The sequence below is a fragment of the Mustela erminea genome, chromosome X, assembly GCF_009829155.1.
Source record: "Mustela erminea isolate mMusErm1 chromosome X, mMusErm1.Pri, whole genome shotgun sequence".
Taxonomy (NCBI): Eukaryota; Metazoa; Chordata; class Mammalia; order Carnivora; family Mustelidae; genus Mustela; species Mustela erminea.
Window position 1 is genome coordinate 91,356,896 of NC_045635.1, and position 27,449 is coordinate 91,384,344.

The 27,449-nt window shown below is 39.8% G+C and overlaps 1 protein-coding gene across 12 annotated transcripts in view; it reads right to left on the reverse strand.

The window, feature by feature from the left end:
• Positions 1 to 27,449, reverse strand: part of ACSL4 (acyl-CoA synthetase long chain family member 4) — a 114,702-nt gene that overhangs the window by 81,981 nt on the left and 5,272 nt on the right. For 4 of the 12 annotated variants that reach the window (XM_032329438.1, XM_032329447.1, XM_032329441.1 and 1 more), the window contains exon 2: positions 15,691 to 15,793. The gene's annotated coding sequence lies outside the window, so the exon portion shown is untranslated. Of the gene's footprint in view, positions 1 to 185; positions 294 to 15,690; positions 15,794 to 27,449 lie in introns of those variants that run through there. The other 8 variants (XM_032329443.1, XM_032329439.1, XM_032329442.1 and 5 more) reach the window with 2 other exon arrangements.

Below are 27,449 nucleotides of genomic sequence, written 5' to 3' on the forward strand. Positions count from 1 at the left end.
CCCGGGGGAGGTGGGGTGAGAGGTTTGCAGGCGGGCGGGTAGCTCGGCCGGGCTCCAGGAGAAAGCGAGCCGGTTCCGGGAACTGGGACGTCCCCTCCACCTCCGCGGGGCTCAGGTGTGGGACGGCGGGGCCGCCGGAGCTCGGGCGCCGACTCCGACAGGGGTGGGCAGCTGGGGCTACTCACCGGAGACACGGCCCCCGGTGTCTTCGCAGCCGGCCGGCGCCTGGCACTCGGAAGCCCTCGGAAGAGCCGCGTGCCCGCTAGCGCTGGGGCGAGGAGGGGCGCGCCGCGGAGGCCGGAGAAAAAGCCGCAGCGGCGCGCGCGCACCCGGACGGCTGGCGGAGGCGGAACGAGGCGCGGCGCGGCGCGAGCCCGGAAAAGACGCGCCCGGAGGGGCGGGCGGAGCGGGGGCGCGCGGTGGTGTGGCTGAGCCGGCCGAATCGGGGGCGGCGGGCGTCTCGGCCCACCCACGCTCCCGCCTCCGCTCGCCCCGGACGTCAGCAGCGGAGGCGGGGCCCGGCTGGCTTCCCGAAACGAGGGAGGGGAGCTGAGAGCGAGCAGAGTCGGCTAACGGCTCCTCGCTGGCTTGCCGCAGCCTCTCGCTCCGGCTTCCGAGCCGCTGGGAGAGCCGGCCGCCTTATCAACTGTGTTTTCGGAAGGGCCTAGCGCCTATCTGATTTCAGCGAGGCTTGGAGCGCGCCCACGCCGGCACCTGTGCTCTCTACTTAGGACTCAGCCCGGGGAGGAAAGTTCCCCTCGGGTCATCTTCCAGCTGCCCTTTAGAGATATTCATCTTTGGACTTCTACTCTTTCTTCCGACGGAGATCCTATTCTTTGATTAAAGACATCCTGCTCCTCCACGCCCGAGCTACTGCCTCCGCTCTCTTACCTCGCCTCTCACTCCGTTAAGACCCCGCTCCCTCCCATTTGTGAACTACCACTAGGATGAGGGCGGTTGGGGAGGGGGGTTCCCTTGATGCCTTTCCTTTCCACCGCAGGGGTCATGGCCAAAGAGCCCACAACTGATAAGGAGCGCATTGTGACATTTTATTGGCCATGATCATGGCTTAGGAGCCGGTCTTACAAAGACCATTCCCAAGAGATAGCTGTTAAAAGTAAGATTCTGGTGAACTGTTTCAGGACTGCAAAAGGGACAGACCATAACCGTAAATGAACCATGACGACAAGCTGCCTAGAATGTATCACCAGAAGGATTAAAGCACCAATATTCTTCCAAGCTCCCTGATGCGAAATGGAGGACTAGCTTCCTCTCCCTGCTAGTAGTGGTCATTTCATTTCTCTTGCTGTTTTCCATCGTCCCATAGAATTACACATGTGTGTGTCACCCTTTCAGATTACAGACTAGAGTCATTCTGGAGCTTTAGTATGCATCCAAATCATCTGGGGTGCTTGTTGAAATATGGGTGCCTGGAGCTACAACCTCCAGATACTGTGATTAGGGTCTGAGTGAGTCTGGGAAATTTGATTTTTAATAAGCATCCCAGGTGACACTATGCGTGATGAGAGGCCCACAATTGGAGAGCATAGAACTACAGCTCTTTTGTGTTACTTACTCTGAAGTAGGATTACTCAGCCAGTTTCCAACAGGTCAACCCACCTACCTATAATATGCCTACAACTTTTACTATGGCAGTCATGAACTTCCTTTTTCGATACTGACCTAGAAAGTTCAGGACTTCAAACAACGAGTTTGTTGTGTTTATTTTATGAGAGATTTTGTAATACCAGAAATAAGTAATCATTTGTTAGCTATATAATTCACTAGGTACCTGCAGAGTACAGAGCCTCCATAACAGGGTTAACACAAATGAAGTAGAAGGAATGATCATCTCTGCCCTCAACGAATTTAGTGTCCAGTCATGGAATTAAAATACAGACACAGAACAAACCCAGTGTAGCACATAAGTCAATCCATTGGACCGGGAAAAAAAAGGACTTATAATTAAAGAGTACTTTTGTTGAGGTGCCTGGGTGGCTCAGCCGGGAAAAGCCTCTGACTGTTGATTTCCAATCAGATCATGATCTCAGGGTCCTGATATCGAGCCCCTGAGAGAGCCCCGCATTGGGCTTGGAGTCTGCTTAAGGATTCTCTCTCAGCCTCTCTGTCCCTCTCTAAAAAAATAAATAAATAAAATAAAGAGTACTTTTGTCCATTTCCTTCACTGGCTGTCATTTAGCCCAGACCTCTTCGACTAGGTAATCTCCCCTGAACACTGAGCCCTTAGCTTACTGAAGTTGCTCCAACTTTAAAAGGTATCAAAGAAAGAGCCCAAAGCTCTCTGTTTTTGTTGGTATGTATGACTTTGTATACATACATACCTATGCATGGACCCATGTGTGTAATAGAGACAGACCCAGAAACTCTTTCAATTTTTCAAGATCTTTATCACTTAAGTTATTCATTAACGCAGACAGTTGGGGCTACCTTTATCATAGACCACATCTCTTTGCTCTACAGTGAACGACACCCAGGACGAAGACTGAAGAAGAGCTACATCCCCAAAAATGAAACCAGGTAGCTCCATACAATTTCTAGCTTTCCTTTCTCACGTCTTCAAGGTCAAAATAAACCTTGTTTAACTTCTTGTCATCAGAAACCCTCCAGCACTCCTACCCAGGAACAAAACATTCCCCCAGCCAGCTGCCTGACATTTTAGAGAGAACATTTGCACAGTTGTTTACCAGTTAGGAAGACAGGGTATTATTATCGCTGTTTTACAGGTGGAGAAATAGATCCAGGTGTAATGACTTGTCTAGTCCCACAACTAACTAGTAACAGAGCCTGGATTTCCTACCATGGGTCCCCTGACTCCTGGATGACAGCATTTACCAGGACATCAGTCTTCCTCAGTAGGAAATCTTGCCTGGGACTGCCAACCCCATTAGAAACCGAAGAGATCAACATATGGAAATGGAAAACAGGAAAATAGATGGCACAGTGGACAGATTTAAACTACAACATAAAAACAACGAAAAGCCTGAAAATAAAGCTGTTCAAGTGGAATTCAACGCAACAGCTCTGTTAGCAGGTACTCATACTCGGGCCTTGCTCACTTGACTCTCCTGTAACAAGAAGCTGAAACAGATAGCCAGGCTGCTCCTGAAAGCAGAAAACAACCGCTCTTCATTGACCATGTAACAAGGCTTTTCGTGTTAAACATACTGCACAGGTTTGTAAAATGTAACTTCTTCCTGTGGTCCAACTACAAGCAGCAGGACTTTACAATAATATTTGCATAGACAAGTTATATTATATTTTGTCCTGAGCAAGGCCTTCTTTTATTTTCAGGCCCAACCACTGGGCCAAATACTGTCTTCGATGGCTTGTGTGAAACGAGTGAAATCAGAAACCTAGACAGGAGATGATCTTACTGTGAACATAAATAATAACCCAAGCTACTCTATTCAAAACTGGTCAGAGGCCTAATAGCTAGATCTAGATGTTGTTGTTTGAGAAGTGATCCTTTTATTTTTCCAAAGAGCCCTTTCTTTTCATTCCAGCATATTTGGCAGGTTTTTATATTCACGGAAAGACCAAAACAAAGGGAAAGACACCCCATGCATCTGAATGCAAGAGGATGGTATTGTAAAGCCTCAATTCTTCCCAAATTAATCGATAAAGTCAGTGCAGTTCAAATCAAAATCCCAGCAGGGGTTTAATGGAACTTGACTACAATGTGTCTTACTAATTCCTTCTTCGTCCTCTTAAAAGTGAGCTCCTATCCCCTCTAAATAAACTCCTCCCAGTGTCCTTGCAAACTGCTTTAGTAACCTTCCCAAAACGGAAAAGAGAACAAAATATTCAGATTATGCCTAAGGCAGGAGGCAAATGAAATGGGCTGTGGGTGTTATTGGAACAGCATGGAAATTACCTTTAGTGTATTTTTATTCCCTTTCTGTACGATTCTAGCCCAGTAATTTTAGGGGAAAAGAAAGGTCACTGGCATCATAACTCATATTCAGTCTCTCTTCATTTTCCTTTCCCTTTCACATACCAAAACGTTCTATTTCATCTTCCATTCTTAAAAGACAAGGCAAATAACGACAACATTTTCAAATGTCCCTTACTCAGAATCATTGTCTACCAGAGCTGGAAGGCCACTCAGAGGCAGACTAGCAGCATCGAAATTATGTGGGCTTTGGACGGGGACCACCCGGGACCCAGTTACATAACGTCTTCTAAGCCTCAGCCTCCTCATCTCTGAATTGGGGCTAATAATGGTTTCTCCTTCATAGGGCTCTTCTAAGGGAGGATTAAATGAAACCATGCTCGTAAAAAGCCTGGTTTATGACAAGTGTGGAGAAGATGGTGGCTATTAATTACCAGGTATGACCTCCTCATTCTACTGATGAGAAAAAAGGAAGCTGTTACCAAAATTCACATTCTTCCGTTTACACCACACCACTCTTTGTCCAGATTCTCCTGTTTATTGAATGACTTTCTTTAGAGCCAAGGGCTAAATTCCTTAAGTGGTCTACAACCGCCACCCTCACTTTCATTTACTAAATCACTCTGTAACCTGTGCACTAAACCTCCATTCCCTTCAATCCTCTAAATATGCCTTTTGCTAATGCCTTCTCTGAAATGGACAAACCCCTTCATTATACCGACATATTCATTCTGCTTAAGCCTTGAACATTTATTCAAAGCAATCCTTCTCCAAACTAAATGTTATAATAAAACTGTCTCCTTTGCTTGGATGTGTGTGGCACGGGTCCAGGCTAAGTTATTGTTATTCAAATGGAAAATCTTTAGCAACATGTTTAAATAACAATGGCCACCAGGTATTAAATACTTACTCAGTGCAGGGCACTGCACCAAACACTTTACAGGCATTATTTCATTTTACCCGCACAGTAAGCTTACAAGGTAGATACTGTTATTATTTCAGTGGAAAATGTGCATATGGCTGGATAAGTAATATTTCACATAACCATCTCATTAGCACATAAACCCACCTAAAAGAGAAGCAAATTCTCATTTTTGGAACATCTTACTTCTATATTAAACACAGGGGAAGCCCTCCTACAAGAAGACATTGATAGCAAATACCCGGAAAGTGAACTCAAAGATTCTGAGTCACTTTTAGCTAGGTTCTGTATCTAATCCAGACCATCTATACAGGCAGCTTTCAGATTCAGGGTCTAACCTCAACTTTCGGAGAGCTCATTTCAATAGTATTTATGAAAGAGTTCAACAAATCTAATTTTGTTGCCAATGGACAAAACATTACATAGGGCAACCCAGATCAGCTTATGAATTGGTTATCTCTCTTAATTGAGACATGATGCAAATGAGGCCTAATATAAAAATTATCCAAACTCTTTGTAGCGAGGCATCACTGTCCACGGACGAATACGTTTCTGGAAGACTATTTTAAGCAAATTTTCATACTGTAAGCCCTACTTTTCTACTGCTTGTCTCTATTATTCTTTTTCTTACAAAAGAAGGGCATGTTCACGTCTTTCGTTCAAATAGAAGTATATAAAGTAGGGCGCCTGGATGGCTCAGTTGGTTGGGTGACTGCCTTCGGTTCGGGTCATGATCCTGGAGTCCTGGGATCAAGTCCCGCACTGGGCTCCCTGCTCAGCAGTGAGTCTGCTTCTCCTTCTGACCTTTCGCCTTTCATGCTCTCTCTCTCATTCTCTCTCTCTCAAATAAATAAATAAATAAATAAATAAAATATTTTTTAAAAGAAGTATATAAAGTAAAAGGAGTCTTTGGTCCTGCTCTACAGAGACGATGACAACTGAGAACAAGCTGATACACATCTTCCCGAGTGTTTGCCATGCACATACAGGGTAACATATACTTATTTTTCAAAATGAGAACATATTATACATATTGCTCTCCAAATTGCCCTTATCCACTTAATAATGTATCACAAACATCACTCCATGGTATTATGTTTGTATGTAGATAGCTAAGTAATTAACTTTTTTTTTTAAACTGCTACCCGGTATTCCATAGTATGGACGTACCATGATGTATCCATCATATCTCTCTTAACAAACATTTAGGATTTCCCCCTAGTTCTTCACAATACTCCAGTTAATATCCCTGTGCAAGTATCTTTGCATATTTGTTCAAGCATCTCTATGTAGTTAAGCCCTGTAACTGGAAATGATGCTGGGTCAAAGGCTATGTGCTCTTGAAATTTTAAAGGATACTATCAAGGTGTCTTTTAAAAGGACCAAACCATCTTACACTCCTACTTAGAGTATGTAAGGGTGCCATTTTCCTAGTATCCTTGAAAACATTGAATATTATCAAATCTTTAAAAATCTTATCAATCAGGATATCTGGGTAGCTCAGTCGGTTAAGTTTTTGCCTTCAACTCAGGTCATGATCCCAGGGTCCCAGGATCAAGTCCCGAGTCAGGTTCCTTGATCAGGCAGGGAGCCTGCTTCTCCCTCTGCCTGCAACTTCCCTTGCTTGTGCTCTCTCTCCTTTTCTTTCTCTCTCTGTGACAAATAAAAAAATAAAATTTAAAAAAAAGAAACCTTACCAATCCAATAGGTAAACAATGCTTTCTCATTATTATTTAATTTCCTTTCATTAAAATGTTTGGAAATTTTATGTATTTTTCTAAAAGTAATAACTATTCATTATAGAAAACAGAAAGCACCAAAAATATATAAAGAACGCTCTTTACTCTTTTTTTTTTTTTTAGTATCCTCCACACCCCATATGAGGCTTGAACTCATGACCCAGAGATTAAGAGTCACATGCTCCACCAACTGAGCTAGCCAGGCACCCCTAAAGAGTGCTCTTTATTTTTTTTTAAAGATTATATTTATTTATTTATTTATTTGACAGAGAGAGAGATCACAAGTAGGCAGAGAGGCAGGCACAGAGAGAGAGGGGGAGGCAGGCTCCCCGCTGCGCAGAGAGCCCATGCCGGGCTCAATCCCAGGACCCCGAGATCATGACCTGAGCCGAACGCAGAGGTTTAACCCACTGAGCCACCCAGGCGTACCAAGAATGCTCTTTAAATCCACAATTCTGCAGCCTTGAGTGAGCCACTATGAATATTTTGATGTATTTCTCACCAGCTTCTTCTCATGCGTATTTTTTTCCAAAATTGCAACCATTCCATATGCCTAGCTGACACTTGAACAGCATGAGAGGAAGGAGTGCTGATCCCTTGTGCAGTCAAAAATCTACATATAACTTTTGACTCCCCAGAAACTTAACTACTAATAGCCTGCTGCTGACCAGAAGACTTACAGATAACACAAAAAGTTGATTAGCAAATATTTTGCATGTTACATATATTATATACTGTATTCTTACAATAAGGTAAATTAGAAAAAAGAGTTATTAAGAAAATTGTAAGGAAAAGAAAATACATTCATAGTACTCTACTGTATTTATTGAAAAATTTCCACGTGTAAGTAAATCCATAGAGCTCAAACTCATGTTGTTCAAGAGTCAACGGTATAGTATTGTGTGCTTTTCCTCACTTGACACTGAAAGTGAGCTCTCCCCCATGTTGTTAAAAATTAGTTAAAGACAAGGTTTAGGGCTGCATAATATTCTAGCACATGGCTATTACATAATATATTTAACCAGTCCCCTATAGTGAGTGGGTGGGGCATTTAGGTTTCTAAATTTTTCAAGTGCTATAAGTGATGCTGTTATGAACATCCTTGAATATCAATTTGCATGTCTCTCTAATTGGTTTCTTTAAATAACTGTTAGATGTTGATTTGCTGAATCAAATGTTATTATTTCAAGTTAATCGACTCATCACCAAAACTTTTCCATCTGATTTTCAGTAGAAATTGAAAACAGTAATTTGTAGTGATAGTCCCATTGATGAGTAGTCCCCAATAAGAAAACAAATGCATGCACTGATCTGCTGTAAAATCATAAAGGTAATTTTAATTTTAAATCAAATTAAATAAAATGATTTTTGAAATAAGTTACCAACACAAAATAGTGTTTGATTCAAGGTGGAGAGGTTGTTTCTCTTGTTTAGGATTTGAGTTTGGGGAGGTTTTTTGGCAGGAATATAATATTTTAACATTCTACTGGAGAAAACAGTTGGGGAGAGATAATTTCAATGAACAGAGCACACTGACCTTAAGAGTCCCTTCAGCTTCAATTACACCTCCCTCCCCCGGACCTCATACTCTATCCTGTTGCCAGCCTTTTGTAGAAGCAGCTGCTTTTTTGGAAATAAACAAGCTGATCTTGGGCTGAAAGAAAGACACTAAATACAGAAACCTAAGGAAAGCGCAAAAGCAAAGTATGTCTGCAAATTAACAGAAAAGAAATAGCCACAAGGTAATAAAAAATATCAAAAGTGGGTCTTCAGATATTACAGATCAGATCAGTTCCCTGATCAAGTTCTGTGATCATAAATTTTGATAGAAACTTTATCTTACCTACTGTTTTTAACTTGAGAAAGCCTCTAAAACTGGAAAGAAATACTAATGCAAAGACCATGCCTTCATCACTTCCACTCCTTTGTATTTTATTTATTTTACATGTTTATTTTATTTTTTTCTTTTCCTTTTTTTTTAAAAAAAGGTTTTTATTTAAATTCCAGTTAACAGGGGTGCCTCGGTGGCTCAGTCATTAAGTGTCTGCCTTCAGCTCGGGTCCTGATCCTGGGGTCTTGGGATCAAAGCCCACATCGGGCTCCTTTCTCAGTGGAAAGCCTGCTTCTCCCTCTGCCTCTCCTCCTGCTTGTGTTCCCTCTCTTGCGCTCTCTCTCTCTCTCTCAAAAAAATAAATAAATAACTTTAATAAATAGATAGATAGATGAAATTCTAGTTAACAGACAGTGTAATATTAGTTTCAAGTATACAACATGACAATTCAACACTCCTGTACAACACCCAGAGCTCATCACAAGTGCACTACCACAGCTCATCCTATGTCATGCCCAAATGATAACCTAATCCCTCCCAGATAGATCTTAAATCCTTGACACCTCCTCAGGGACTGAAGGTGCTAATTGTTCTCTTCTGACAACGAGCTGACCCAGAGCTCCTCTGACCCAGAGCTCCCTGGAACCTGTGTCAGATGGGCTGGAGAACGGCCCCTATGCTGGCAGGGCAGATCACCTTACCATTTATTAAAACTTTTCAGCTACACGTTAAGAGGGGAAAAGTTTCAAAACCTGGTACCCTCCTGCAGGGAAAAAAAAAATGCATCATCGGATTAAGTGAAAGTCAAGGTACCCTCATCTGAAGTCACAGAAGTTAAGAGAATGAAAGACTGGCAACGTTCATATGAGAAATGCTTGAGCCACTGACTAGGAAATAGTGCAATGTCCTGTCTGAGTTAGTTACACTGTGTGATAAACAAATATCTATGACACACATTGCAAAACGGAGATTAAGAAACCTCAGGGCAGAGGACAGACCATCACACATACAAGTGTACTGAGGCACTCAGCCAATACATAAAGAGGAGCCTGGCTTCAGAACTTAGAAGTCTGTGTCTCTCGGCCCTTTTTTTCTTTGCTCCTTTTTAAACTTATTCTGTTGATACAGGTTTGAACTGAAGCAACAGTTTTAATTTCTATATGTGCAAACAAAGGAAGAGTACACATCTGCCTTTGAAATTTAAAGCACGTAACACATGAACTTCTCAAATAGAAGTCCAGAGCTGTAAAAGATTTTAAAGGTAATGGAGAGTCCGATCATTCATTTATTTACAGATGAGGACATGGAAGTTCCAAGAGATAAAGTAATTTATTCAAGGTTACAAAACTAGTCATTTCAGAACTGAGGGTTGGGACAGAGATCTCCTATCAACTCACAACTCATCCTACTTTGCTACATTGTCTACCTCATATTGATTTCCCAGAGGTTTGACAATCTAACCTTAAGCACAGTTACCAAAGCCATATCTATTAAAATGCTCTGAAAAAAATAAAATAAAATAAAGTGGTCTGAATTGCTTGATTTAAAAAAAAATCAGGAATGTCTAAGGAAGACAGAAAAATATGATCTGTTTAATTTATGTGGAACATATCTGAGGAAGTAAGCAGAAATTTCGATGGGAAAGATTTTTTTTCTCATTTACATTATGTTTAGGGGGGAAAAAAGTCCCACAAAACTTTCCAATACCCTTGTTAATTATCTGCGTGTGCGCAGACCTACAAATGTCCCTTCTGGGTTGCCATGTCCTCCTTAACCAGTGGACATATGAATTTGATAGTCAACTTGTCCTGTTTACCATGGCTTTCCTTATTCCCGTCTGTCAGTTTTATGACATTCCTGCTATTTCATTTAACTGTATCAGCAAATATTCAAGGTCTGTAAGACTTGCTATCAGAAAGGAACTTTCCACTGTTGTGGGAAATGTGACATTCTCAGGGGTGGGGGCCAGGAAGGCATTTGGGGCATCGGCCAAATAGAATCTTATGACGCTAGCCCTCTCATTCCTGTCTGCTTCTGATCTATCTTCCGCACTATCTAAAAGAAACTATAAAAGTTCAGAAATTGTCCAACGTCAGAAGTAGTCTACATTGAACATGACCAATAAATACATGAAAAGATGTTCCACGTCATTAGTCTCAAGGGTAACATAAATCAAAACCACAGTGAAGTACCACTTCCCATCCACTAAAAAAAAAAAAAGGAAAATCTCAAGTATTGCACGAGGATATGGGGAAAAAACCTCCCATCTTGCTAGCAGGGACGCAAAAACAGTACAGGTGCTGCAGAAGACAGCTCAGCTGTTCCTTAAAGCATGAACCACAGAGTTACCGTATAATCCTGAAATTCCAAGCCTAAAGTATATATCTAAAGTCACTGAAGATAGGCATTCAAACAAATACAGGTACACCCCTGTTCATAGGAACATTATTTATAATAGCTAAAAAAATGAAAATGCCCGTCCATTTACGAATGGACAAACCAAATGTAACACACCCATACAATGGACTATCATCTGACCATAAAAATGAATGAAATACTGGTATCCGTGAAAAAGGCCAGACATATGATATGATTCCGTTTGTACAAAACATCCAGAATAGGTAAATCCATAGAGACAGAACACAGAACACTAGATGCCAGAGGCTGAGGGAGAAGACACTGCTTAACGCGTACAGGATTTTATATAGAAATCACAGAAAAGTTTTGAACCTAGACAGGGGTGATGGCTGCACAATACTGTGAAGGTACTACGTGCCCCTGAATCATCTGCTTTAAAAGGGTTCATTCTATGGTATGTTAATTTCACCTCCATAAATCATGAAAAATCTGCATTGAAAGAACCAAGTGAAAGACTACGAACTTTGTTTGCCAAAGTTCACGAAATGAAGCATCAGAGAAGACACCGCTGATGGTAATACCTCAGAAAATAAAACAGAGTAGACAAAGGTCCCTGGGGGTAAAATTTATGTTCAGTGAGTTGCAGGGTGTTTTTCTTGCTCACTTCTCTTGGCTCCTTTTCTAAGACAATGTTTTCTATATCTGTGTGAAACCCTAAGTCCTAAAACCTAATGGCTTCAGCAGTGTTGTTTTCTTCTGTCCTCGTGGGATTTTTTGCTTCTCTTAAATGAGAAAAAAATCTAGGAAGAAAATTTTAATTAGGTTTTAATGCAATACCAAATTCAGAATTACCTGAATAAAGTCTTCATTGACATACAGTATAACAAGTTGTAATCATTTTATGATTTAATGAAATTAATAAACTATGTAGTGTGTTTCTAATTAAGGAGGCATTCAAACTACAAATGGATTTTTTTATTTTTAAATTTTAAATTCAATTAATTGACATATAACATATTACTGGTTTCAGAGGTAGACTTCGGTGACTCATCAGTCCTGCATAATACCCAGTGTTCATTCCATCACATGCCCTCCTTAATGTCCATCATCCAGTTGCCCTATCCCCCCAACCACCTCCCCTCCAGCTACCCTCAGTTTCCTATGATTAAGAGTCTTTTATCATTTGTTTCCCTCTCTAATTTTGTTCTGTTTTATTTTTCCTCTCTTCCCCTATGATCAAATAGTTCTTTTAAAATATCCCATATTTTGAGATTTTATTCCTCAATTTCCATTTTTTCCCTTAAGAGATTAAGGAAGCACAAAACATTGTCTATGAATTCAGAATTTTCCGAAATTTTAAATATTTACTCCCAACTGCTGCCTTCAAATTCATTCAGTCATTCGACAAATATTTATTTAACTTGGACTCTGTGCCAGACTGGGTGTTGGCACACAGATTCAAACTGAGCTAAAGAGACAAAGTCCCTGCCCCTAGGAAGCTTATGTGGTAATGTAGCAGACAAAACAAGACAATTTCAGAAAGTAGTAAGTGCTATGGGGAAAATAAAATGAAATCAAAATAGGTGTGTGTAGGGGAAGGGACTGGGCTTTAGATTTAGGAGATTAGCTTTGCTGAGAAGATGATGTTTGAGTTAAGAATGATGAAAAAGAGCCAGCCTTGTCCACCCAGGTCTAGAGGAAGAGTAGTCCAGGTAGAGGAGTCATTAACTCTAAGGGTCATAAAGCCAGTCTGGCCTTGGGCCTTGAGCAGCTGGATGGGTCAAGAGAACCAAAGGCAGAGGACCATAGAAAGAAGACATGAAGGTAGGGAAGATCTGGTTTTTCAGAGCTTTAGAGGCTAGGGTAAAAAGTTTGATTTTACTCAGGAACATCTATGCTCTGAAAGGTCTTTCAACACCAGTGGTAACCTGGCCAAAGCTGTAGCTAAAAGGGGTTTTTGAAACATGCACACACACACACACACAACTTAAAAGGGGATATATCAAGACAACTATGCCTCTCTCTGGTTGTGAGAAATTAATGTGATCAACCTGGAAGACTGTTTTCGTCCTCTCTAGTCCAGGGTTTCTCAGCTTTGGCACTATTGGCATTTAGAGCTGGAGAATTCTTTATCTGGACAACTGTCCTGTATATTGTAGCATGTTTAACAGCATCCCTGGTCTTTACCCATTAGATGCCAGTAGCACCTGTTCCCCAAGGTTGTGACCCATCTTAAACATCCTCAGAGGTTGACAAGTGTCTTGAGGGAAGGGGTGAAATATTGACACGGATTGAGCACCATTGCTCTAGTGCAGGGCAAGGAAGTGAAAAGTCGTGTACAGAGAAGTCAGACTTTGAAGACAACAGCACTTTCTTTTTGATTTCACCTTTCCTACCTCCAGAGTCATTTCAAAGCATCTCTTTGATTCCCTGAACTCATGGACTCATGACAACTTTAAGACCTTAAGTCAATATTCATTTAATTCATTCAACACAGACTACCAATGTGTACACATTGAGGCACTAGTTTTCTTCAGTGGTGAGGTGGTGGGGGAAGGATACCACTGCATTTGAAGAGTCTGGGTCACTGTCTCAACTTTTTGGCTCATTTCTGTTACACAGAGCCTTAGAGGGACTAAATCTCTTATTTGGTGTTCATATAACACCCAAAGAATTACTCATTTTATGCATTGTAACAAAGTTCTCTGAAAACACAACTTTCAGTCATTGACTTTGATTTTAAAATTTAAGTTGTATTTCCATATGTACCATCTAACAGAGTAGAATATCAAATGCTCTAGAGCAGGGTACTCAACCTTGGTGCCATTGACCTTGGGTCAGACAACTCTTTGTTGTGGTGATTTATCTTGCATACTATAGGACCAGTATCCCTGGCCTCTGCCCACTACATGCCATAATCACCCTCCCCAGACCCTATTGTAAAGATTAAAGTGCCTGGGGGAGGGGGTGCCTGGCTGGCTCAGTCAATGGAGCATGCAACTCTTGCTCTCAGGGTTGTGGGTTCGAGCTCCATGCTGGGTGTAGAGATCACTTAAAAAAATAAAATCTTAAAAAAATTTAAAAGTCTGCAAGAAATATCCAGACATTCATACTAGTGAAAATGAATGTTGACTAAATCAATATGGGAAAAAAGACAAATCTACCACATAGAATCCAAATAATTTATATAGCTATTTCCCCTTAGTTAGATGGAGCATAAGGACTTGCCCAACGAATAAAGGCTGCACATAGTGACTAGCTTCCAAAGAAGAGAGAATGGAATGGGGGAAAAATAACTTTAGAGCAGAGAAAGCTCATAAACATTATCTTGGACAGGTGGTCGAGATTAACACCATCAGTGATAAGTCATGTTGATAGCCCTAGATATGATAGGATGAGAACAGCTCTTGATCTCTATTGTCCTTCCCCTTAAGAAACTCATAACCACATTATAATCACAAGAATAACATCAGTCAAATCCCAATTCAGACACATTCCACAAAAGTTCTGAGCTATATTCCTGCAAACGGTCAAGGTCATCAAAAGCAAGGAAAGGGAGCGCCTGGGTGGTCCAGTCATTTAGCCTGCCTTTGGCTCAGGTCATGATTCCAGGGTCCTGGGATCGAGCCCTGCATTGGGTTCCTTACTCCGTGGGAAGCCTCCTTCTTCCTCTCCCACACCCCCTGCTTATGTTCTCTCTCTTGCTTTCTTTCTCTCTGCCAAATTTAAAAAAAAAAGAAAAGAAAAAAAAGCAAGGGAAGTCTAAGAAAACTGTCAAGGCCAAGAGAAGCCTAAGGAGTTATAACAACTAAACACAATGTGGTTTCCTTGATGGGACCCTGAAACAGAGAAGGATATTAGGTAACAACTAAGGAAATTTGAGTAAGGCATAAACTTCAGTTAGTAATAATGTATCAATATTGTTTCTTTTCATTATAACAATTTATCATACTGATGTGGGATGTTAATGATAGGGGGAACTGAGTTCAGGTATTTAGAAGTCACTGTACTGAGTTTGCAACTTTTTATAGTTACAAAAACTACTAAAATCAAAAAGTTTATTCTTTAAGAATACTTGCAGACATTGCCTTATGTCCCCTAGATGGCAAAGTCTCCCTCAGTTGAGAGCCGCTGCTCTAGGTCCTTGAAACCATTTGCTTTTTCATTATAGTGCTTTTCAGCCTTTATATTTGACCAACTCCAGATTCTTCTTCATGCTGTCAGCAATTCTTGCGAGGCAAGGATTTTTCTTATGACTTCTAGATCACCTGACTCATCACCCACAGTTTCCAAAACTTTATTCCTCTCTAATTTTGTCCTGCAATTCATGACATGCCAATCAAAGTGGAGCTCATTGTCATTTCCCTCATGGGTAACAGTATCTAATAAATCAGGTCTGTAAATTCTTGTACTTCATTAGTTTTTTTCTTTTTTATGATTTTCACAGTTTGAAAATCTTCATAGTGAAATGACTAATTTAAAAAGGACACTTGCTGGGGCCCCTGGGTGGCTCAGTTAAGTGTCTGCTTTCAGCTCAGGTTATGAACTCAGGGTCCTGGGAACGAGCCCTGCATCAGGCTCTCTGCTCAGCTGAGAGTCTGTTTCTCCCTCTCCCTCTGCTTGCCACTCCCCTTGCTCTCTCTCTCTCTCTCTAATAAATAAATAAAATCTTAAAAAAATTAAAAGGGCTACTTGCACTTCTTCACCATTGCTGTAACTGTAGTCTGAAAGTGATATGTGTTCTTATTAAAGCTGCTTCACCTGGACTGCACAGGACTTTACCTGAGATTGCACCTATTTACGGAACAGATTTATGGAACAGAAGGCTTCAGCTTTGGATATGAAATAGAATTAATTTAAGCCAAGGGGGTCTGCCAAACTCAATGTAATCAATCACTTTCCATAGCATTTTGTGATAAAAGCCTACCTTAGTTAGCAGTTATTCAGCCATGAATAGTAATTAATTGCTGTCCTCTTCTGGATCTAAAGATGAAGGAACAAAAGCCTTGGGCTCAATATTGAAATTAAGCCTAAGAAAATGAAAAAGAGCAGTAAGAAATAATGACAAAGGGAGTCACTGACTCTTTCAATGTTTAATTCTCTTTCTGAGATGGTGGTTTGTTTTATATCACCATTTCCTTCCTCAGATATGCTCTTCTCCTTCCCACTCATGCCCTGATAGAAACAGAGTTTATGTCTTTATTATATGCGTAACAGAATCTTGGCTGGGGCAAAGCTGGTGCTAGAACTTCATCTGAAAGAGACCAGGTGATTGTTTCCCCTCTCCCTTCCTTTACCTATTGTGTTAAGTCTATATGCAAGGAGATTTTGGAATTTGGGCTGAAGGAAGAGTAATAAGTTGTCTTTTGGCGGGGGGGCACACAGAAAAGAGAAAGATAAGGAAAGAACAGAGGGAAAGTAGAGTGTTGATGCTTTGGTTAGCTCTTTGGGTTTGAGGCCCAGTGAAAAGAGAGAACCAAAAGCTGAAGGCACTGTTTTCACCAAGGCCCATCTGTGATCCTGGGCTCAAATTACGCTGTTTCAAGCCAAAGTGACAAAATTTATATAAAATTGGGTGAGGAGCCTAGATTTCAATACCTCCAGGACTGGAAGCTCTGTGCTATTTGCACAAAGGGTGTCAGCAGTGGAGGCAATGATGAGGCGCCTTGATTAGTAGTCCCGACTTTAAGAATGGGAGTGATATTTTTACAGGCCCATGTGGTAGCCCCTCTCCACTGCCCTCCACCCCCCTGAGAATGATCAGAAATAACTGAAGCGTCTTTGGAATGGGGTTAAATTCCTCTGTGAGCAGGTGGGGCCTTGCAGCTGATGAAATTTGGATAGTAGTGTTCATGTGATCTCATTTCACCAGCTGGAAATGTCTGGGATATTAGTGTTACATAATTCTTCTTTTCTGGGGCTTGATTCTAATAAAAACTAGGACTTCTTAAGCCTACCTCCATTATAGAAGAATCCTTCTCCAAGCCTAAGCCATCAGTTCTCTCCCAGATCTAAAGGAATCCTACTGCAGTTTCTTCTGAGCCCTTTGAGCTGCCTTATCTAACATCATAGTAACTGGCTATAGCTCTCATCCTCTGTAAATTCTCTAGAATTAGTCTTCCTGAGATAGTCTCCTTCAGAAGAATCATTTAGCTTTATCCACCTTGGTAAGCTCTAAATATCCTTTTATAAACACTTCCTGAAGGGAGCCACTTGCTTCTTTCAATGACCAGTGATTCTTTCTATGAAAGTGTGTCTCATCTAACCATAACTTTACTGAAAACCTAGATTCTTGTAACTCAAATAAATATAACATTATTTTGCTCTTTGTCTCACTTTTTAACTGTTTCTCATTTTTTAACATGCTCAACATGGAAAAGAAATATTCATACTCTCTGCATTGTTGCCGATACAGAAAAAGTTTAAGTGAACATTAAGATTGCTAGACTATATTATCCCTGACAAAAGACTTAGCACAAATTTCCTGGATGCTAGCCATGTATCTTGTTGCTGATTCATATAAAATCCATTTAGGCTTTCATAATAATATGGTTGGTTATGTTGTAGATGTTAGAATCCTAACCATTCCCCTCTATCACTAAGGATTTGAAAGAAGTTTGTGTAGTAGGCTTATTTTTATTTTTCACAACCAAAACTAGCAACCTAATGAGGAATTTGGAAACTGATCTTTGGAGTAAGTTCTTAATCTGCTTCTCAATTACCATGTAATTCATCCAAGATCCAAATGCTCCTGTAGTCTGTGGGTATAAAATGGAAAATACTCACAAGATGACAAGCAAAGTGTCAAGAAAATAGATAGGAAGAGTACTGAGGTCACATACCGGACTTTATCGCAAACATGATACAAAATATCCTGAGATATTCGTGGCAATAGATAAGCAAAAACTAATGACAAATCCTGCTATCTAGAGAAACCAGAAAACCAAAATTATAAATTGATGTCTCAGAAGATTAAGTAAGCAGAAATAGTGGTAAAGCGACATCATTCTTTAGATTAATCCAGAGGTCTTCAGAATTAGGGCTAGGGTTTCTTCAGTAAATGATAGCATCATCATCTTTAAGTCAGATGAAACACCAGGATCGCTCCCCCCCCCCAAAAAAAAAGAGGTCTTAGAATGAAGCTAAGTGGAATTATACTTAACCCAATGTACATTCCAACAGTTTCTATATGGCAAGCACAAGTTGGGTTACTATAAACAGGCAGTCCCTCTCCACAAGAAAATGCTGTAAAGTTAGAGCAAAACAAATCTCTGAGGACCTTCCCATTACTATAGAATTGCAGACATCCCTAGCATTAGGCATGCCAACATGGAAAACAACAATCAAGCAAGTCATCGATGAGCAGAAGATGCTGAGTGCCTTCCACAGTATGAGTGCTGAGGAGGGTGTGAAAGAGACATAATATCTGATCTCTGGTTGCAGCGACAAGACTTGAATACATAAATCAGAGGAAGCCATAAAACCAAACAGATGGGTTAAATGCAACAGTGCCGACTAGAAGTGTCAGAACAAGTCCAAAAAGGCCAGAGTGGAGAGTTTTGAGGAGACGTCTGGATTTGAGCTGGGCAGACATTGAAGGAAAGGCTAGGTTGTAAGAGCCAACACGAGTGAGGGCAAAAACTGAAAATGAACATGGCGCATCAAGGAGAGTCTGGAGACTGGCCTGACGGGAACAGAAGATTCATGTTGGGGAAGAGTTGGAAGGCAGTTCGGGAAAGACAGAATGCAAAGTGGAATAGACCTATCAAGCTAGAAACTGAATCGCTACAGAAATGGCAGCTAGAGCGCCTGACACCCAAGAATTTAGAGAGGACTGCTTCACTTACGAGACTCTTTTGTCATCCTTCCACACATGGAGAACTCTGCCAACTGTGTCATCTTTTAAGGGTACACAATGAGGTGAGGATGATGCAGATATGGAGCAAAGGAAACATAAAAAGGAATGGCCCGGGGTGTCATCCCTGCCTTCTGGAATTGAACCATTATTGTCCCATCCATTACAGTGGAAGTCATTTTCATACAGAAAACTCAACCTTTGCCTGGGGACAATAATAGCTATTTGATCAATTGTACAGTTAATACCAATGAAGTGCCTATCTCTCTAGCCTGCCAGTATTTCAGTAAGCAATTCACTTTAATGCAAAACAGATTATTTTCATTTGTTTTTAAATTGTTTTTATCTAAACACAGCAGAGATAATATCTACATTGAAAGTTGGCTTTAAAAACACAGCAGGCACTTCTGGTTTCCGGTCTAGCCCATAAAGAACTTAGAAGTCTCTACTCCATCCTAACAGAAAGTAAAAAGCTGAACAAACTGAAAAACTCACAACTCTTCTTAAATCCACAAAAGCAGTGAGATCTTGAAGCAAAATGCTGCCCCTCAAAATTGGAGAGACAAATGGGCAGAAACGGAGAATCACAACTTACCTAAGCAGATATGCAAAGCAGAAATCTCCACAGGAACCAGTACTGGGGTAGGAAGACCTGATTATAATTGATGAGTTACTGGAGGCTTAGTGTGTAGACAAGTATGACAGTGAAAACATCCAGAGGGGACCCTACACTTTTATGAGTCTTACCTCCTGGAGCTCTGTCAGGTTCTTAAAGTGAAGAAAAGCCCCTCAGGCTTCCAGTAAGGGGAAGGTAAATGAACTATTTCTAAATAGGCTAGAGCATTCTGTTCTTAACAAGGCCTGCCCTTTAGAGAATATATTTTACAAGAGCCTAACCTATTGGGGTTTTACCGGAACCTAACTGACTTGGGAGAAAGGAAATATTCCATTTTAGTTTGCTCTAGCCTTCCATGTAGGGGGAAAGGGAATACCCAAGTTCCAGCACCCCACCCTAACCTAGCCATCCTGTCATAACAAAGATGAGGGAAAAGGACTGGGAAACACTGGTAAAATTTATGGTCCATTGGCACAGGCTCATTAAAAGACTGAAACCTAATCATCAGACTATAAAATGCCTCACCTGCCCCCACACCTTACCAGCATATCACTAAAGTCCTATTTACTGGAAATCTTTTCATTCGGTACATTATGTTTGGCTTTCAACAAAAAATTATGAGACCTGCTAAATGGCAAAAATACAGTTTGAAGAGACAAAATAAGCATCAGAACCAGACTCATATATGGCAGGGATGTAATTATCAGATTATTAATTTAAAACAACTATAATTAATGTGCAAGACACTCTAATGAAAAAGCCAACAACATGAAGGAGCAGACAAATAATGTTGGGCAGAGAGATGGAAATTCTAAAAAGAATAAAAAAGAAATTCTAGATATCAAAAACACTGTAACAGAAATGAAGATTGCCTTTGATGGGCTCATCAGTAGACTGGACATGGCTGAGGAGGGAATCTCTGAGCTTGACGACATGGCAATAGAAAGCTACAAAACTATAAAGCAAAATAAACCCAAAGCAAGCATAAGGAAGAAAACAATAAAAATTAGAGCAGGTGCCAATGAAACTGAAAACAGGAAATCAATAAAGAAAATCAATAATACCCAAAGTTAGTTTTTTGAAAAGATCCATAAAATCAGTAAGCCTCTTGCTAGGCAAACTAAGAAAAAAATAGAAATGACACACACCACTAATATTTAAAATGAAATGAGGGAATCATTACAGATCCTATGGACAGTAAAAGGGTACTAAAGGAATAGTATGAACAACACCATGCCCATAAATTTCATAACCTGGGCAAAATGAACCGATTCCTTGAAAGATACAATCTGCTAGAACTGACACAAGAAAAATTCACAATCTGAATAGGCCTATATCTATTTTAAAAATTAAACCAATAATTAATAACCTTCTAAAACAACAAACATCAGGGCCAGATAGATTCACTGATGAATTCTACCAAGCATTTAGGGAAAAAATTACATTAATGCTCTATAAACTCAGAAGATAGAAACAGAGAGAATATTCCCTAACTCATTGTATGAGGCCAGCATTACCATAATACCAAAGTGAGGCAGAGATATTATTAGAAAAGAGAACTACACAGATCAATATCTCTAAGGAGTATATAAGCAAAAATCCTTAAAAAAACATTGACATATTGAATCCGACAATGTATAAAAAGAATTCTACACCATCACCAAGTGGTGTTTATTCCAGATATACAAAGCTGGTTCAACACTTGAAAATAAATGAATGTAGTTTATCACATTGATAGACTACAGAAGAAAACTAACATGCTCATATCAACAGATACCAAAAAAACATATGATAAAATCCAATATTGATTCATGGTAAAACAATAACAACAACAACAACTCTCAGCAAACCAGGAATAGAGAGGAATTTCCTCAACTTGATAAAGAACATCTGGAAAAACCCTCCATCTAACCTCATACTTAATAGTGAGAAATTTGCAGCTTTCCCACTAAGATTCAGGAGTAAGGCAAGGATATACACTCTTACCACTCCTTTTCAGCATCATATTGGAAGTCCTAACTAATGTGTTAAGACAAGAAAAGTAAGTAAAATGTATACTGATTGTCTTTCTTTGAAGTCTTTCTTTGAAGACTTTCTTTGAAGATGATATGATTGTCTATGTAGAAAATCTGAGCTGACAGTCAAAAGAAAACCCTCCTGGAACTCATAAGCAATTATCCTGCAACTAATAAGATTGCAGGATAATAGGTTAATATACAAAAGTCAATCGCTTTCCTATATACCAACAATGAACAGAGGGAAAGTAAAATTAAAAACATAACACTTTATATTAGCACCAAAAAAAAAAATGAAATACTTAGGTTTAAATCTAATCAAATCTATACAAAATCTATTTGAGGAAAATTACAAAACTGATAAAAGAAATCAAGGAAGAACAAACAAATGGAGCTATTCCATATTCATGGATAGGAAGACTCAATATTGTCAAAATTTCAGTTCTTCCCAAATTGATCTATAGATTCAACACAATACCAATCAAAATCCCAACGAGCTCTTTTGTGGCTATCAATAAACTGATTCTAAAGTTTATAAGAGAAGGCAAAAGACCCAAATAGCCAACACAATATTAAGGAATAACAAAGTTGAAGAACTGCTACTACCAAACTCAAGACTTACTTTAAAGTTACAGAGATCTAGACAGTATACTGTTGATGAAAGAAGACACAAATCAATCAATAAAACTAAACGAACCCAGAAATAGATCCACAAAAATACGGTCAACTGATCTTTGACAAAGAAGGCATGGCAATAAAATGGAGCAAAGATAATCTTTTCAACAAATGGTGCTGGGTCTATTGGATATCCATATACTACAACAACAATGATCTTCTGCTATTTCCACAAAAATTAACTGAAAATGGATCACAGACCTTGATATAAAATGCAAAATTATAAAACTCCTAGAAGATAACATACGGGAAAACCTAGAGGCCTGGGTATAGTGATGATGTTTTTAGCCACAATATCAAAGTCAAGATCCAGAAAATAAATAATTGATAAGTTGGACTTCATTAAAATGAAAGCTTTGGTCTGTGAAAGACAATGTCAAGAGAAGACAATGTCAAGCTACAGGTCAGGAGAAAATATTTGAAAAAAAAAAAAAGGACCCTATCTGATAAAGAACTGTTCAGAACATACAAAGAACACTTATAATTTACCAATATGAAAATGAACAACTCAATTTTTAAAAAATGGACAAAAGATATGAACAGACACCTCACCAAAGAAGATATAAGATGGCAAATAAGCATATGAAAAGATGCTCCAGGGTACCTACGTGGCTCAGCTGGAAGAGAATGCAACTCTTGATCTCAGGGTCATGAGTTTGAGTCCCACATTGGGTGTAGAGATTACTAAAAAAAAAAAAAAAAAAAAAAAGCGGCTCCATGTCATGTATTATTAAGGAAATGAAAGTTAAAACAATAATGAGATACCAGGCACACCTATGAGAATGACTAAAATTCACAACCCTGATAACACCAAATGCTGGTGAGTATGTGGAGCAATAGGAATTCTCATTTATTGCTGGTGGGAATGCAAAATGATATAGCCACTTTGCAAGATAGTTTGGAAGTTTCTTGCAAAACTAAGCTTATTCTTAGCATATGATGGAGCATTTATTTGCACTCCTTGGTATATATTCAGATGATTTGAAAACTTGTGTCCACATAAAAACCACACATGTATGTTTATAGCAGCTGTATTCATGATTGCCCAAACCTAGAAACAATTGAGACGTCCCTTAGTAGGCAAATGGTTATATAAACTGTGGCACATTCAGGTCATGGAATAGTGATCAATGCTAAAAAGAAAGGTTATCAAGCCATGAAAAGATATGGAGGAACTCAAGCACATATTACTAAGTACAAGAAGCCCATCTGAAGAGATTACATATTGTATGATTTCAACTCTATGATATTCTGGCAAAGACAAAACTGTAGATAATAAAAATGCCAGTGATTGCCAAGGGTAGTGGAGGAGGAATGAATGAATAGGCAGAGCACAGAGGCTTCTCAGGGCAGTGAAAATACTCTGCATTGTACAGCAATAGCAGATGTTTGTCACTATACATTTGTTAAAACCCAAAGAATGTACAATGTCAAGAGTGAACCCTAATGTAAACCATGGGCTTTGGATGATGATAGTGTGACAGTGTAGGTTCATCAATTGTAACCAATGTACCACTCTGGTTCAGGATGATGATAGTGGGAGAGGCAGTGTATGCATGGGAATGGTGAGTATAAGGGAAATCAATTTTGCTATGAACCTAAAATTTCTTTAAAAAATAGTCTATTTAAAAGGGGAGAAAACCACAATGGACAAAATGTCAAAATTTAATTATTCTAGTAGCACTAATAAGATGGCATCCTTTTCAATGGTTAACATAAAAAAATCTAGATGCAAAACCCCACCCCTTTCATCTCACTGGCATGTATATTCATGAAGGCCATAACAAAGTCTATTCTTCACCACCCTTGAATGTACTGTTAACAAAACTTTAAGTGACTATTTGAACTTGGGCATGGCTATAGAATCTAGTCAGTAGCTCAAAGAATGTAAAAAACTAAATAGGTCCATATGTTTTCTCCAGGGAAAACATTTAAGTACATTACGTACATAAAGAATATAAAAAACTAAAAAGGCCCAATGTGTTTTCTCCAGGGAAAATGTTTAAGTACATTGACCCAATGTACTTAAACATATTTAGTCATTCATTCAACATATATTTATTAAGTGTCTGCTATGTACCAGGCACACAGTATGTGCTAGGTACTAAGAACACTATAGTAAGCTCTTGCTCTCAAAGAACTAACAATCTAGTAGGGACACAGAAAATAACCAAGTAACCACACTAACAAATGTCAAACAGAACGATGAGAAGTGTGACAAAGGGTAGTAGAGAGTACTGTGACACCTGGTAACAGCGAGAGTTGACCTAGTCAGGGCAATCAACAAAGACTACCCCAAGGGACTTACTCCAAATGAGATCTGAAGGATGAATAGGAGGTGAGAAAAGAAGGAACAACAAAGAAATCAAATAAACAATTCAAAATATGCAGAGCCGCACCACAAGAAGGAACAGGGTGACATGGAAAATGTAGGCAAATGTGGCTAGAGTGTAGACAGTGAGGGGGTTTGAGATGAGCCTGGATCATGCAGGACCTTGTAGGCTACATTAAGACATTTGTGTTTATTCTAAGAGTGATAGGAACCCATAAAAACTTTTAAGCATGAAGATGATATGGCATTCTTTATGTCAAGACCATTCTCTGCAATCAAAAGAACAAATAAGGGTGCACCTGAGTGGCACAATCAGTTAAGCATCCAGTTCTTGGTTTCAGCTCAGGTTGTGATCTCAGGGTCATGAGATCAAGCCCCAGATCCAGCTCCACAGTCAACATGGAGTCCACTTGTGACTTTTTCTCCTTCTCCTTCTGCCCCTCTTCACTCTCTAAAATAAACAAATCTTTTTTAAAAAGAATAAATTAGAAGGGACCCTAAATGTGGGTAGATTAGGAGTTATTGGGGTAGTCTAGGAAAGAGGAGATAGACAGAAGGATGGTGCTAATGGAGATGGAAAAAAGTGGATGGAGTTTGGAGATTTTTAGGGGTTAAAATGAGAAAATTTGACCTAAACAAACCAAGTTTTAGAGTTGAGAAGGAACAGGGGTTATCAAAATATCCCTAAATACAACTGGACGGAATGATAAGGCAATCCACAGAGAGAGGGAAGGCTAGAAGACCAGGTTTGGGGAGCAAGTTGCATTTGAGTGACCTTTGGGACACCCTAGAGGAGAGGTCTAGTAAACATTTGGATACATTGATCCGAAGGTCAGGTGAGAGGTCTGAGCTGGACATTGACATTGGGGAGCTCATGGAAGCTGTAGATGTGAGTGAGCTTGCCCAGGAAGAGAATAAAGTGAGATGGGAGGCAGCTGAGGACTGAGTCTCAGGAAAAGTCAACATTTATAATGAAAAAGGTTGCTGGGACAACATGTGAATTCTCTGTCTACTTCCAGAATTCAGAAATCCCAATTTCTTTCTTCTGCTTTGCCATTTCATTACTTGATAACATCCAAAAAATAACTCCCCCCCACCTTTAAATCAACATTTCATTTGTTGAAGGAGATTAGGCCATTTTTTTTTGTGAGGGAACATGTTTACTTTTTGACAAATGTCATTAGGAAGATGCTAGTAAATATATTGTTCAATTGAGAACACGATAGCAGAAGTTTAACTTGGTGGAGTATTGAGCCTTATTCATAGACACGTGGGCCTCAAAGGGAGCTGCTGTGCTCTTTCAGAGTAGTTTCTGTGAGGGCGGGAAGTGGACAACCACTGTATTATTGTGAACTTTGAGGTGGCCAGTTCCTACATGCCCAGCCATTTTCTGAGAGTAGAGCTAGACTTTCAAAATACATCAGCTTCTTGTCAATGACTGCTCCAAGAGAGAGACAGAGAAAGACTGAAAGAGAGAGAAAGCAAGGCCTACCCCCCAGACCTTACTCAGTACATATTTTTATGCCCCTGAGTACTGGAAGGGAGGAATGAGCTAATAACTTAGTTGATTTAACATTCTGACCTCTGAGTCAAGAAGTTACTCAATAATCTTTACCCTCCCCAAAAAGTAAATAAAAAGTCCTTACAGTGGGCAATGAGGGGGTGGTGTATTCAGGGTCAGGATTTCGTGGCTCTGATACTGACTCATATGCTGGATGATTGCTGGGTAAACTATATCAATTCCCTCCATTTCTGGATCAGTAATAACTCCTGTTTCTCCTATCTCTTGGGGTTGTTATTAGAGTCTGACGAAATCACACATCTGAAAGCATTTTGAAAATGTCAGACATTATCATGCCAATAAGTAAGCCCTCAACCCTGAGAGCTAGTCCTTGAATAAGATACAGCTTTGCTACAACATCCATTGTATCAGCCTGTTCTGTTTTATGTCCAAATCCTGTTTCTTTTGAAAAAAGGGATTCTGAGCTATGAGCTATTGAGAAAGATGCTAGCTGCTTCTACCACCACAACCAAATATCAAATATTTAAATGAAACATTGTTACATTAATCAAAATTCCAGCGTATACATGGAAACTCTAAAACAAAGAAATGTAAAATGAAGGGTAGTTTTTATCATCATTTGAGTTCAAAAGCCTTGACTTAGCCTACTAGACCTTACCTTATCACCTTCTTACCTATCTTTGTGACTTCATCTTATACCACTTTACCCTTCCCTCTCTCTGTTTTAGCTCTTGAGCAAAGGCCTCCTTGCCATTCCTTGAATAACCCAAACACTATCTTGCCCCAAGGCCTTTGCATTGCTATTACTCAGAATGTCATTCCCTTTGACACGCCTCATTTCATTCAGGTGTCAGTGGATGGGGAGGCCTTCCCAACTACCCTATTTAACTGGCCAAATCACCCTACCTACAGCAGCGCATAACCTTATCACCTACCACCCACGTCTTTCCTTTTCCTTCTTCTCAACTTGCTTTATTATGCTTCATGACACTTATAACCACCAGATGTCCTATATTTGCTTTTCTGTTTTTCTCCCAACAAAGTGTAAGCTCAATGAGAGTAGGGGATTCTTGTCTGATTTGTTCCACCTTTGTATCCTTAGTGCTTAGAACACAGCATGAAATATAGTAGGCACACAACAGATAGTGTTGAATGAAAGAATGAGAAAAACATATTCCTACTGCTGCTCCTCTGGCTGGCAAAATCCTTTGTAATGCAGCACCTCACAATCATGAGCTCAAAGAATTAGAATGAGATGTTAAGCAGCAAGATATTTCTGTGAGCACAATCTTTTAGCTGATTTTGCAAAAATATAGGGAGGAACATCAATATCACACATGTTACGTTATTTGGACCTAACAGAAGCCCTTAAGGTCACCAACGGAACAATCAGACTGACATTGAAACAGTCATAGTTCATTGTAACACAAATCAGGGAAGGAATGTGCCCTGCCAAATGGTGCAGTTATCACAGAAGGCAGAAGAAAACTTTGTGCACAAACTAAAGGACAGTATGTCCTATCAGTTTGTGGGGCGAATCTCAATGTTGTTGGAACTTCAGCATCTGTCCTTTAAAGGATCCTGTGTCTGGGATCATAGGACCACTTCACGAGAGGAGGGGATGGTCTGTCAGTGTACATTACAGAACTAACCAGTGCTCATAAGAGCAAG